Here is a 13716-nt window from a genome sequence, read left to right as displayed (position 1 = left end):
CTGTTTTAAATAGTAGTGATTCATATGATTTTGGGATACATTCCACAGTTCCTACCTTATCGTTCTGTTATTATTTTATTTCAAAGCAAAGACACAACCATTAGTACAAAATAACTTTTAAAAGAAACCTGGGACAAAATTATAGAAAGACACAGATCTGGGAATGTGACACAGTAACATGTACATGAGTGATTAAATTACTCACATTCATCTGGGAATCTCAGAACACACTCAGGTCATTTATCAATTCATTCCTTGTTTTTCCCATCAATCATCCAATCAAATCCCTGATTAAACACCCCTTTATAATTCACGAGCTGCTGCTGGGACAGTGCAATGACATTGAGATACTTCTGAGTAGTACAGTACAAGTCCAGGACCATCCTTAGAAACACATCAGCCTAAAACCAGAAACACAAATCCTGACCAGGAACCAGACTACCTGAACCCGGACTTCTCCCAGGAGCACCAAAGCGACTCCAGCATTGGAATCTCCTTTTCCTATTCCCCTGTCTGCAGGTAGCAGATACAGTACCTTCTACAGAGCCTGAACCCCTTCTGCCATTTCTCCAGCTGATCTCTGCTCTCACTCAGTCAATTAAAAAAAAAAAAAACTTTTGCAAAACATGTCTGGGCTGGGCAGGTATGATTAAAAACATATCTCACAATCCATTAAAAACTCTAACCTACAGAATGATGCTTTGTACCTAGAACATTATTTTGACACTACTTCCTGACTGCATAAAAAGACTTCATTATGTGTTTCAATAGTTTCATAAACTGTGGAACCATTTAGCCACTTGATATAGTTGGACCTCACCACTACAGTGCAGCCACATCCAGAGTGAGCTCTTTTTGCCATATTATCCTTCATTTGTACTGGAAGCTCCAATCATTGTTAAGGATTGCCATACACAAAATCTACAACAAACAAGATTGCATTAAGGCAATTAAATGGTTATTTTATTATTTTTTAATAATAAATTAATCTTCAGTTATTTTGTTTTTTTAATAGAATTGGTGTTTAAAACCAATCTTTTGTGCTTCTGCTTACTTCATCTATGTTTTTTTTTCTTCATTTTGGTCTGATCTTTTTCACAAGCAAGGTTACTCCCCAACAAACACTGCCCATATTGTGTTCATGTAAATTCCTTCTCAGTCACTTGCTGGCTTTAGTATTTAAGAATTTTCCTCTTAAAATTTCCCTGTTTGAGTTCCTGTGAATATACCTTGTTCTCTGATTCAGTCTTTCCCAATTTCATCTTACTCTTGAGTCACTTTAAGTAAACAGAACTTTCAAGTCTTCATTTACTACTGCACTTTATTATAGATTTTTAGATGAAAACTTCAAATGAAGAAAAAAAATAATCTTATTAAACCAGAATGAGTAAAAATCCCTGATCTATTTATTGTTGTTCTGTACTTATCAACATAAAGTACTGTAAATGACTATTTGAGATATCCTGTTTATGTACTTTTTATAAACTCTGTAAATTATACTTAATTGGGTGCTTTTATTTACTTTATATAGTTACAAAGGGGGGGTTACAAAACTGGTGAAAATCAGGAATTGGCCAAGAGGTTTAGTCAATAAGTAAAATAATTATTCATAACGCCCAACTTGTAAGTGATTCATTGCAATATACCCTAGAAGTTGTTAAAATCAGAGGCACATTAATTCTTTGTTCTCTGGCACAGCTTTTTTGAGAGGAGTAACAATCCAGGCAGACTTGGTTAAACAAATATTTATTACAATGACAAGACTCAAACTACACTACACACAACATACAACACACAAGTTACTTTATGTACTTTACTTTATGTACAGAGGCCCAACATTCTGGTCACCCAGAAAACCCCAGACCGCTACTAAGCATTAAACTCTTAATACAGTATGCCTATAGAGGCCACACAAGAGATTAGCTGCCTTCTAACTAAATACAATGCAACCTACAGTTAAGAAAAGATAAGATTACTTTGTTGGCCATATACAATTTATTGTACTAGGAATTTGTCTTTTCACATACCCCAACTTGCTCTCCATGAGACACACAGACAGGGAAAGAAGCTTGAGGTCAGAGTGCAGGGTCAGGTTTATACAGCACCCCTATGGGGTTTTTGCCTGGCACAAGTTTCAAGTCCCTACCCCTCCAGACTTCTCTCTCTTCTTCCTGCTTCTCCTCTTCTTGTTTCCTCTTCTTTTTTCTTCCTCCCTTCTCCTCATGTGATCTTATATTGTGTGTCTGTGCTGCTCCTTGCCAATCATTAATCCACAACTTACCTAGGTACTGTATACTAAGGTAAACTTTACAATTGTTCCTGCTCAAGGGATCCCCCACACCTCAGCAAAAGTGAAGTGTTTACTCTTTCTAATCTGATCTAATCTCCAACTTTAGTCTTGTGATTAGTATGCATTTATTGTCCCAAACTTACATTGAAAGTCACAATTCAGACAGAAAACAGTAAGGCTTCAAATGGCTTACATCTCATTTACATTAGATATTGTGACAGTGGTGCACACCTCCAACTGCACTCCCTATTCCGTGACACGTGGGAATGTGCAGCCACCCCACCTGACGCTACCTGATGGAGTCTGTTCAATAAGATTGAAGCCAGGAAAATCAACTAACCTGCTTCTTCTGTTGATCCCATATGTGGTTTTTAGATTGTTCTTGACAAAATCTGTGCTGGCTCTCTCTATATCAAGACACTGTCTCAAATGGCTCTCTATTGTTTTGTTAAAACAATTTTAATCAGAATTAGTCTGCATATCATCTGATGTACACTCACAATGACTACATTTACAAAGAGCAAAACCTGCATAACCTACTTAAAACCTGCAAATTCATGTTGAGCCAATGTATCCCCACAAAGAGAAACCACTGCCCCTATACATAATAATTTCACCAACCACTGTTTGGATTTTAACATCATGGTACAAGATATCTAAATCTTTTTGGATTCTATTTAAAATGACATCCACACCATGCTGAGACAGCTGCAATGGCTAGAAATCTAATTGCTGACAGCTTTGACCTTCAGTTTACTTTGGATCTGTATTTCCTGAAGTGTAATATACCATTAACAGTTTGTTCTTAGTTGCATATGATCCAAGAGGATTACATATTTGAATTTCATCTGTGTACACAATCAACTGCAAAGCAGAATGTCTGATGGAGAAGAGTGGGTGGGATCTAAGTCTGCCATCAACAATGTCATACAAAAATCCCTCTTTACACCTCTTAGGTATGGAGCTGATCATTGTAAATATCGTGGTATCAGAAAATAGCTCCTCAATGATCTTGAATAATGGCACATAAAATATTCTAGTATTAATTGTAAGAGCTCTTGAGTTACCACTCTTAACCCTACATGCAGTACATGAATACCTCCTTAGGCTCAATTGGGTTAAAACATTTCTGAATACTACTGCTCTGTAGATGTGTAGATGAGACTTTCAAGAAGGGGTCTTTAAAATAATCAAATACTGCTAGGGATGCCATTTGTAGGTCCTCCTTACTTCCAGCACGAGTGTCAAAAACATTCTTGATCTGTTCCCTTAGGTAATCTAGAAGGTAGGCTTAGTACTGTTTCACATCTGCCACAACATTATTGACATTCCCCTGAAAGCAAAAGACAAGTGTATGTGTAAGAAAATGCATTATCCATCTACTTCTTGGGCAAAAGTTACATCTTTCAGTAAGGATTTTATAGTTGACCTTAAAAAGTGTATTTACATGGAGTATACAGTATATTAAAAGAGAATAAGAATTGTTTTGTGTAATACCCGATATAGGTAACATCTCTCACAGATATTAAGAGCAACTGAATGCTGGAGCATTCTGGGTCAGAATATCAACAGGAGCCTCTCCCTAGTGACATGAGTATGTCCAGTGCATCCTGCACTGATGGTGCCACCTGCTCATCATCCAGGGTAACGTTAACATAGCTGAAAAAGATCGGGATGTCGTCATTTTCTTTCCCAAGCCTAGTTGGATCCCCATATGGAAAGGTAAAGTGTCTTGGTGGGTGACCACTGGCAAAAAAAAAATATGTTTGCATTTTAGATGGTAGAAAAAAGAGTTGTAAACTCTATAATCTGTGGTATAGCCATCTATCCTACAGGTAATGTGAAAATTCGGGCTTCGACCATGTACACAACTAATGTGTCCCAGAAGTGTTCTCAAAGTCAAAGCCACAAATACTGGGCATATAACACAGGGCCAACCCATAAGTCTTACCAATTATGTCAGTAGATGACTGGCAGGCTAACAGAAAGTGTAGATGATTATCCTATGTGGTTAATTTGGCACCTGAAGTTAGAGAAAATTGTTAACGGGCAATACCATTACATCACACAGTTACACTTAATATGCTTATTATCATTATTATTATTATTATTATTATATTATAATATAAAACACTAGCATAAAATAATATCAGCCCTGTTTAAAATGTATTACATATGTATTAACAGTATTATCAGTATTCAATATGACATTTTATGTTTTGTTTTCAAACGCAAATTGTATGGAGTAGAAATTTTTACTTCCTTCCCCTAGCTTGTTTGCATTTTCCGTTGCAAGCGCGAACCACTAAAATAACATTTTAGGCAGGTTTTGGTGGAGCCTGTTAGCTAGCCTACCATAGAATTAACCTTCGGCAGCAATTGAGAGGACTGAACAACTTAAGGTTATTTATCACAGTAGTTTAAACGTTAGTTACATGGGATAGATGCCGGGTAAAAAAAAATTAATTGGTTTTATAAAATATATCTCATTCATTACAACCCAACAAGTTTTGTTAACTGGTCAGTAAGTTACAGTAGCTAACATTACCATTCAAATGGGGTAGGATAAAACATGCCTCGGGTAAATTTGCTGGCCGTGGGACTATGATACACAACAACTGATGTTAACATTAGACGTTTTTTTGGTATTTGGCAGTTTTATTGGTTAAAAGCTAGCTAGCTAACAGGGTCCTTCCAGCCAGGTTGCGCTGATGAGCAGTAGTGCAGGTCGGGGAAAAGGACACAATAGCTAGCTAGTGATGTACAGTAGTTGCAGCATTCAACAATTTTCTGTGAGGTCCGTTTTTTGTTAATGTAACTATTTTGAGTTAGTTTTGAAAACATTGGTCATCTTTTACACTCCAGATTGCTTTGTCCTGGTAAAATGGGGAAATTAGATGAGACTGTGTCAATTTTAGAAGGTAGGTAAATCAAGTGAATATCTTTTGACATCATTGATGATTCACCAGTGTGAGCTCCTTACGAATGAAATTTTGATTAGAGCTTTCTTTACTAGTTGCACTCACAGTAATTTAATTTACAATAATAAAAAATGATCAGGGCAACACAATATCACTGATTTTAGAAACATGCTTTTGGTAAATGCTCCGCTCTCTTACGTTACAGCTGAAAATATTACTGATGAGCTGTTATGAAGATTTGAGGGACCTTCTCCCAGGGCCAGAGAACTTCCTGAGATGAAAGTCCATTTTGGAAGCAGTGTATCCAGAGTCAGAGGTAATAATTTGTTTCTGAATTAATGAATGAGGTGTATTGGGGGGAAAAAACTCAAAGTCAATGATAACTTCATCTGAAAATGCATACTTTAAGAGTAGCAATAATGAAAATGCACTTGGATAGCCAAATGTTCTAACAATTTAATACATTCTATAAAATTGTAAATAATATTGTGGTGACATGAATCATATTGAAGCTTGCATAATGCTGTGAAAATGTTTGTACACTTAGTTTTTTGTACAATTGTTGTGGTTCAAAATGATTTTAAAATTACATTATTTTAATGTTTAGTCCTGTGCAATGCTATCTATTATGCTAAAGTAATAAGACAGTTATTTATTTTTATGAAATCATAAAATCCAAATAAATGAAAAATCGGTTTTGCAAAAGTACATGTTTCATCAGGGATTGACACTGACAAATACTCAATCAACATTTCTTATGCTGCTCAGATCACATATTCAGATTGCACAGGTTGTTGAACATTATTTACCGTTCAGATATTTAGAAATTACTAGTAAAAACTATATCAAAATGATTCTTGGACATGGCATTCTTGCTGTTTTTGTGCAGGAGCTGTCCTCAACTTCAGAAGTTGCTGTAAAGCCTGCAGGGAAATGGATAAGCCAGCCCTGGACATCTACACCACAAAATAAGACTCCACGGAAAAAAATAAAAATAAGAAGTCCAGACTATGTTGTTTATACTGATATAGAGCTGGAGCAAGTCAGCAAATATTGATTTGAGCTGCAACGTTGTGGCAGGGAACACGAGTGTAGTATGTCCAAAGAGCTCAGATGCCACTTAGTCAGAAACACCATGACAAGCATGATTTCAATCCTTCGAGCTAATGAAATGCAGGACAGGGGAGAGTCAAAGTATCCCACTCGTGAAAAGCTGTCTGCTATGGCCAGAAGGTTGATTGATTACTATCAATGCTGAGGTTTGGGTAATTGGCTCATCTCTTGACATTGACTTTACATATGTGCAATACAATTGTATGTAATGTCAGAACTTTTTGCTCAGGTATTGTAAATGAAGTTGTTCTATTTAAAATTGTGAATATACACGTCTTTGACATCTAGAACTAATCAGTCCTAATGTTCATTTTATGCCACAGGAAACAACCGTCCCAGTCAAAAGACTGCAGAATGTCAAGACACTGCAGAAGTCGAATCAGAGACTGTTCGTCCAAGGAACCGTCATCTAGAGTTTAAACCAAGTGACCAAGAATGTGGTGACTCAAGTGCATCGGCTATGATCTATGATCCCTCAGAGGAAACCACCCCAGAGCAGGATAGTGATAGCAGCACAAGTAAGTTGGGAAGTTCTCCCTGCTTTTGTGTGAATGTTTCTGTTGTTTATCCAGTGCCTGGTCATGACTCCTGGAAAGTGCAAGCCAGGCACTATAAAACCCTTAAGGAGATGTGGAAGAAACCTAGACCAAACCAGGATGACTTGGCTGATCTCTTGGATCTCAAGTTTGAGTCAAGGAGAGCTTTTATACACTCACGTTCACTCAAAGAAGAAGAAAAAAAAAAGATTGTGAAGATTGTTGAACCATATCCCTACTTCAGAGACCAGGCGCATGTGTTACTAATTCTTACATTGACTTTATAATTGATGTCTGCTCATTCTGTCAGAGTAATTGAACAACATTTCAGAACAATCTAGCTTTTTGGCCACTATTAAAGCAACTCTGCCACTAAGCAAAACAGGTCCCCTAAATAGATATATCAAGTGTTTCCCCTCATGCACACAAGGACACACGATTAAGTGTAAGAGCACAGAAGTACACTGGGATCAGAGCATTCACCAGCTTCTGATTAGTCCATACTGCACTTTTTGCCTGCTTGTCCAGACTTTAAGTCAAATTGGTGTCTGAAAGTGTTTGCAGGTTTCATCGTATTAAAAGATCTCTTGATTTTTAACGCTCAGATTATGGATGAACTGCAACGAATACTAGAGGCAGACAATAAGAACTTCTTTGACCAAATCAAAGTCAGATGGGAAAGCTTTCGCCAAAATACCCTGTTCTATGGACTGTGGAACAAGTCTCTGAAGCCACCATTGATTCTGGATTAAGGTAAACATAATGCACATTTAGAGTTTGGACTAAACTGAAATTTTAAGTTTCACTTTTGTTTGTTTTTTTTCTTTCATTTTCAAAATGGCAGTCCATGAGTCACTGGTGCAGAGCTACCACTACAACATAAGGTTGATGTGACAGAGGGATCTCTGTCACCGTCCGCAGACAGTACAGTACACGACACTTATTATCCATCTTAAGTTACACATGTTCTTACTTACACTTTCCTGTCAGCTAGCTAGCTCATGAGGGTGCACACTCGGGGCTTGGCTAGCAGTTTCCTATTTCGTACACGCAATACATTACCACCTCTTATTTCAAATTCAATTCCTGCTTTGCATCCATATCCCTCCAAGATATAAAATAAGCTACTCCCATTACCTTATGGTATTGCAAACAAAGACTGCATAACGCTTCCAGTCAATGTTAACGCTCCTGTATAAGCAGTAAGGTACTGTGAGACTTGGCCTTCATGGCCCTCACTACCCCATACTCTGGGTTTTAAAGCAGATATTACAATTTGTAATAAGAAATTGAAAAAAAAATTGTTATAAAGGGTGCAAACCTTTGCCATGAGCTGGATGTTTCTTTTGTGTTACAACTCATGACCTGGGGTGATATCTGCTTTAGGTTTTGTATGTTCTCCCCAGGTTTGCATGGTTTTCCTTCAGGTGTTCCAATATTTTCCCACTGTCCAAAGACATACTAGTAAGTTAATTGGTTTCTGCAAAAATCAGGCCTAGTGTGAGTGTATGTAATATAACAGAATGAACTTCTAATTGGATAATGTCTTGAAAAATCTTTAAATGTTTTACAGTAATTGTCACAAGGTCACTTTATTCACAGCTCTGAGTATTCCTTATAATGGAAGCCTTAGAAACCTCTGAAGGTTTTCTGTTTCCCTGGTGTTAAAAGAAAGTAATACATTGAAAACATGAAGTAGTATTACGCATCATCTTGATTAAGACCAGAAAGCAGCTTGATGATTGCAGGCAAATGATCATTATCCTCCATAAGAAAAAAAAAAGATACGACTCCAATTTACCACAGTATGTTTGAATAATATTGGGAATTGTCATATGAAATGAAAATGGATGTGCAATATTCCTTGAAGCTTATGTTGAGAACATTTTTAGCTCACTGTTTTCATTGATTCAGCTTGTACAACAAATGTTTTGGGGTTGTTTTGCATCTACAGTTGAAGATGCTTATCCAGAACTGCATTTTAAGAGACACTGATAATATTTATACTATACAGTATTTGGGATTTTTTATCATCTCCTGTCCAACAGAATAGAATTGGGTGGAAACAAGGAGGGAAACAACTGCCACTAAGTTTCCCACATTTACGTATTATCCCTCAATGACTGCTGACAGAGTTTTGTTAAAGATTTAGGAATAACATATTGTTTCCTGAAGCACAATCATAACAACACCCTCAGGACCTAATTTTTGTTTTGTCTTTCTGGTACCTGTATGACTTTTAAATGCTAATATTCATTAATACATACAGAACCACAGATCTTTGTCTTTACTTAGTCTGAGACACATTGGCTGTTACTTTCTTCATACAAAAAATAGTGAAATATTAATTTAATTACATGTATATTCATCCAGAGTCATTATATATCTAAGGTTTGCATCTAAGTTTGTATCTGAAAGCCCCAATATGTGTAACAATGGCAGTGAGATCTCTGCTGGACAGCTTTTCTTTAAATCCGCTGTACTAATGTTGTGTTCACGCTCAATCATAGCACATGCAAATATTTTTTTCAATAATGACGAGATATAAAATCCAAGTGAATGTATTGATGGGATCAACGATGTTATCCTTTAAGAGAATAGTAGTTCAGCAGTGACCTATTCATGAAGAGAGAGAGGCTCTGTCCGCAGATGATAAATGGTGGTTCAATTAGCGCCAATTGAGATCTGTGCACAGAACAAATGCACCCTACTCTGTCAGACAACACAGAAGATACTTTATGCATTGCCAGTAGGTTATGATCTTTAGAGTATTTGTGTAACAGGAATCTGACAATCAGAAGTTCAAACTATGAATACTGAAAACCTGTACGTAAAACAGTAAAATATTAAAGTGTAAAAAGGAAAAATGAATTTACAAGACCAAAAAAGGTTTCCTTTTTATTTATACCTTTATATTAATTTGTGAGTCTAACTCTACTGGTGTTTTACTGCTGTTAGATATGGCATATTAAAGCTACTGAATGTGAGGGACTACAAAAACGACATGTTTTGCATGTATGTTCAACAAAAGCTTACATTTTGCTAAATAATTAAAAATCTGATTACAGTTGACTACTAACCTGCTGTATGTGCACCTATTTTTTTTCTTTTCAGATAAAAAGAAGGGGACAAATCTTGAGTAAAAATCATTCCTTCCTCCTGCAGATGACCAGAAAAATATTACATGAGCAAAGCTAATGTATTTTGTCATTAAAATTGAAAGAAAAAATACGAACCCAATATATTTTATGATTAACACTCTTCACTTCCAAATATTTTTCTTAATACCAGAAATACACCATGGGCATGAAACACAAAAGCAATAATAAAATAATAGAAGCTTTCCACTGTTTTTTTTATTATGCTCTCCTTTTCCTTAGAGATGTGTATTTTAGTGATCAAACAAAACAATTATACAACATCTCCCTCTAGTGGTAGATTAAATATGGTGAATGCCTTAACTTTTTCTTTGGCTCCACTACTACCTGTCCAAATGATTTCTTTCAAATGTTCTGTAATAGTTATTGACACACTATCAGTAGTATTATTACAGTGTTTTTAACTTTGCAAATTAATTTTTGGAGGGTCTGTAAAAACAACAACTACGACTACTACTAATAATAATAATACATTTTATACAGTACCGTATGTAAACAAATAGCACAGAAACATTAAAGAAATAGAAACTTATAAACATTTAGAATTGTTTGTATTAAATACTTTTAAAAACATTAGATTTTTCTTGTTAATCAGAAATTGTTTTTTATACTTTGTATTTAGTTTTTTACAAAATAATTGAACTTTGTGTGACTGCTGTGATAAAAAATACTGTCCATAATGTATACAAAATATATATATTGATATTCATATTGAAATCTTTAAAATTGAAGTCAGTTTGAAGGTGTATGTTTTCTGAGTAATCAAAATATTTGGAATACTGTTAAACATTGAAACACATTCCAATTTCAACTATTTTTGTTATGAAAAATTCAAGGTCATCTTGCCCATTAGCAACAACATCTAAATAATGAGTAGCAATTAACGATTGTCTAGAGAGTCAGGAGAATAGTCTCTGTTCCATCTGGCTGAATGGAATGTCCCTTGTTTGGAGCCATGAACAAATGCCAGGTCATTTTTTGATGTCCAGCCTACAAGAACCTCACCATCGCTTTCTGGTGCTGACTATCCCCAGTTTGGATCTTGACATTTAAAGTCTCCCACCTAGATAGCTGGGACACCTGCTGTTCCTATATTGTACCAAGAGGTTTATAGATTTTATCTAAGCTGAATCAACCAACCTGTCAGGATACTGTATATGGTTGTTGCCAGATTGTTTGCTTGAGAAATGTTGGTTCAGGAATTAGTGGTGCTGCTATGTTTTGCAAGTGAGTAATAGCATAAGTGGTCATAACCTTTCATAGAGACTTGGCTTGCCTCCTCTGTTCCAAAATGGGTTTCCTGCAGGCAGATAGTATCAGTGGTGTGTTGTGCTGCAAGAACTTTGATGAGGCTCTGCTTGGCTGCTAACAGGCCCTCAAGTTTAGTTGAAGTATTAAGAGAACTTGTCAGGCTCTGATGTACTTTTCATTTATCTTGTTGGCTTTGGGATTCTTTTAGGCTCCTCTCCTGCAGCTTTTCTTCAAATTCAGTCTTCTAGTCAGATTATTAGCTTTCCCAGGTATACCGGTAACTGATTGTGGAATCACTTGAAAACTGATCCATTGCTCCCCTTGCACCAGCTTAAGTAATATAGGGTTGATTGGTACAGTGGGTATAGAAAGTCACCACCACCTTTCAAAATGTTCACCTTTTGTTGCCCTAAAGCCCCACAAAAAGACAAATAAAATCAGACTTTTTCCAGTTTTGTTTACAAAGTGTACCTTCCAACATCCAAGTGAAAAAAGAAAGCAACACTTCTGAAAAAAAAATAATTAAAAAGTAGAATAAATGTATTGGATAAGAGAACACACCCCTGAGTAAATACTTGGTGGAAGCACCTTTTTGTTGAATTATAGCCTTGAATCTGTTTGGATACATCTCTACCAACTTTTCACACCAAGAGGGAGGAATATTTGCCCATTCCTTCTTAAACAATTGTTCAAGCTCAGTCAAACTGTGTAGTGACCGTTGATGGACTACCCTCTTCAAGTCATTCCAAAGATTTTTCAATGGGATATAGATTGGGGCTCTGACTAGGCCACTCAAGGACATTCACCTTCCTGTCCTACAGCCACTGGACAGTTTCTTTGGCTGTGTGCTTTGGGTCATTGTCATGTTGAAAGGTGAACCATCTTCCCATTTTCAATTTCCTGGCTAAGGGCTGCAGGTTGTCTTCAAGAATTTGCCAGTATTTTGCACCATCCATCTTCCCTTCTATCCTGACAAATGCCCCTATTCCAGCTGAAGAGAACACAAAGCAGGATGCAGCCATCACCGTGTTTTTCTGTAGGAATGGTGTTCTTTGGATGGTAAGATGTATTGGGTTTTCGCCAGAAAAAAACGTTTTGCATTCTGTCCAAAAAGTTCTATTTTGTTCTCCTCTGACCACAGCAGCTTTAAGGGTGCTTTTAAGCAAAACATAAATGAGACTTGATGTGGCTTTTTTTAAAGAGTGACTTTTTCTTGCCACCTTCCCATACAGGCCAGGGTTGTGGAGTGCTTGTGATATTGTTGTCATATGCACACAATGACCAATTATTTGCCATAAAGACCTGTAGCCTCTTTAAGGTTGCCATTGGCCTCTTGGTAGCCTCTCTGATCTCCTTCTTGCTCAGCCTTCCAGTTTGGAGGGACGACCTGATGTAGGCATGGTCTGGGTGCTACCATATACCTTCCACTTCTTAATGATGGTCTTAACTGTGCTGGGATACTTAAAGCCTTTGAAATCTTTTTATACTCATCTCCTGACTTGTACCTTTCCACAACTTTATCTCAAAGTTCTTTTGAAAGCACCTTTCCACCCGTAGTGGTTTCTTTGCTATGAAATGCACTTCCAAGCAGTGGAGTCCTTTAGAAACAGGTTTTATTTTAAACTAATCAAAATCACCACAGTTGATCAAAGGTGGGAGCCAATACATTTCTTATGTGAACTGTAAGGTGATTGGTTATACCTGAGAAAGTTTACAAATGCAATTGTACGGAGAGTGTTCACTTATCTAATAAGGTATTTTACTGTTGTAATATTAATTAATTTTCAGATTGTTTTAGAATTGTATTTTCACTTGGCTAATATGGGTTACTGTGTGTAAATAAAAATGGAACAAGCCTAATTTAATTTGTTTTTATTTTCATATAATAAAAGGTACCAATATTGAAAGGGGGTGGTGACTTTACCCACTGTATGGACTAAAGCATAATATTACATCAAAAGGAAGTCTTTCACTCATTAGTTGCCTGTCTGAGTGAACTGCATAAAACTGCATTTATAACATAATAAAGCGTGTAATTAATTTTTCAATGTCATGTAATAAATATGAAAAATGGAAAAAGACACAGAAACACACTGTAAATTATGATCATCCCCCTATAAACATATACAATAAATAGCAGCTGTTATATCATGTAAACTCCATTATTTAATGATTTTCATATATACCCTAATACAAAAATACAACGATTTAATTTAATTATGCAAAAATATTTTCTTCTCATTTTTCTTTACTTTCTACAAGATTTCTATTAAATTTCATTTAGTATAATACCACACACCTTAAGTACTAAGAACTCCAACTTCAAAATCAAACCTTTTGTAGTAGCACTTTAGAATGTGATATTAAGTGTTTATAAATGTTCTAATAATAATGAACTAACAGAGATTCATAGTTTATTGAAAATGAACAAAGTATTAATTAAGGGT

Source organism: Lepisosteus oculatus, chromosome 5, assembly GCF_040954835.1.
Source record: "Lepisosteus oculatus isolate fLepOcu1 chromosome 5, fLepOcu1.hap2, whole genome shotgun sequence".
NCBI classification, from domain to species: domain Eukaryota; kingdom Metazoa; phylum Chordata; class Actinopteri; order Semionotiformes; family Lepisosteidae; genus Lepisosteus; species Lepisosteus oculatus.
This window is presented reverse-complemented; position numbering follows the sequence as displayed.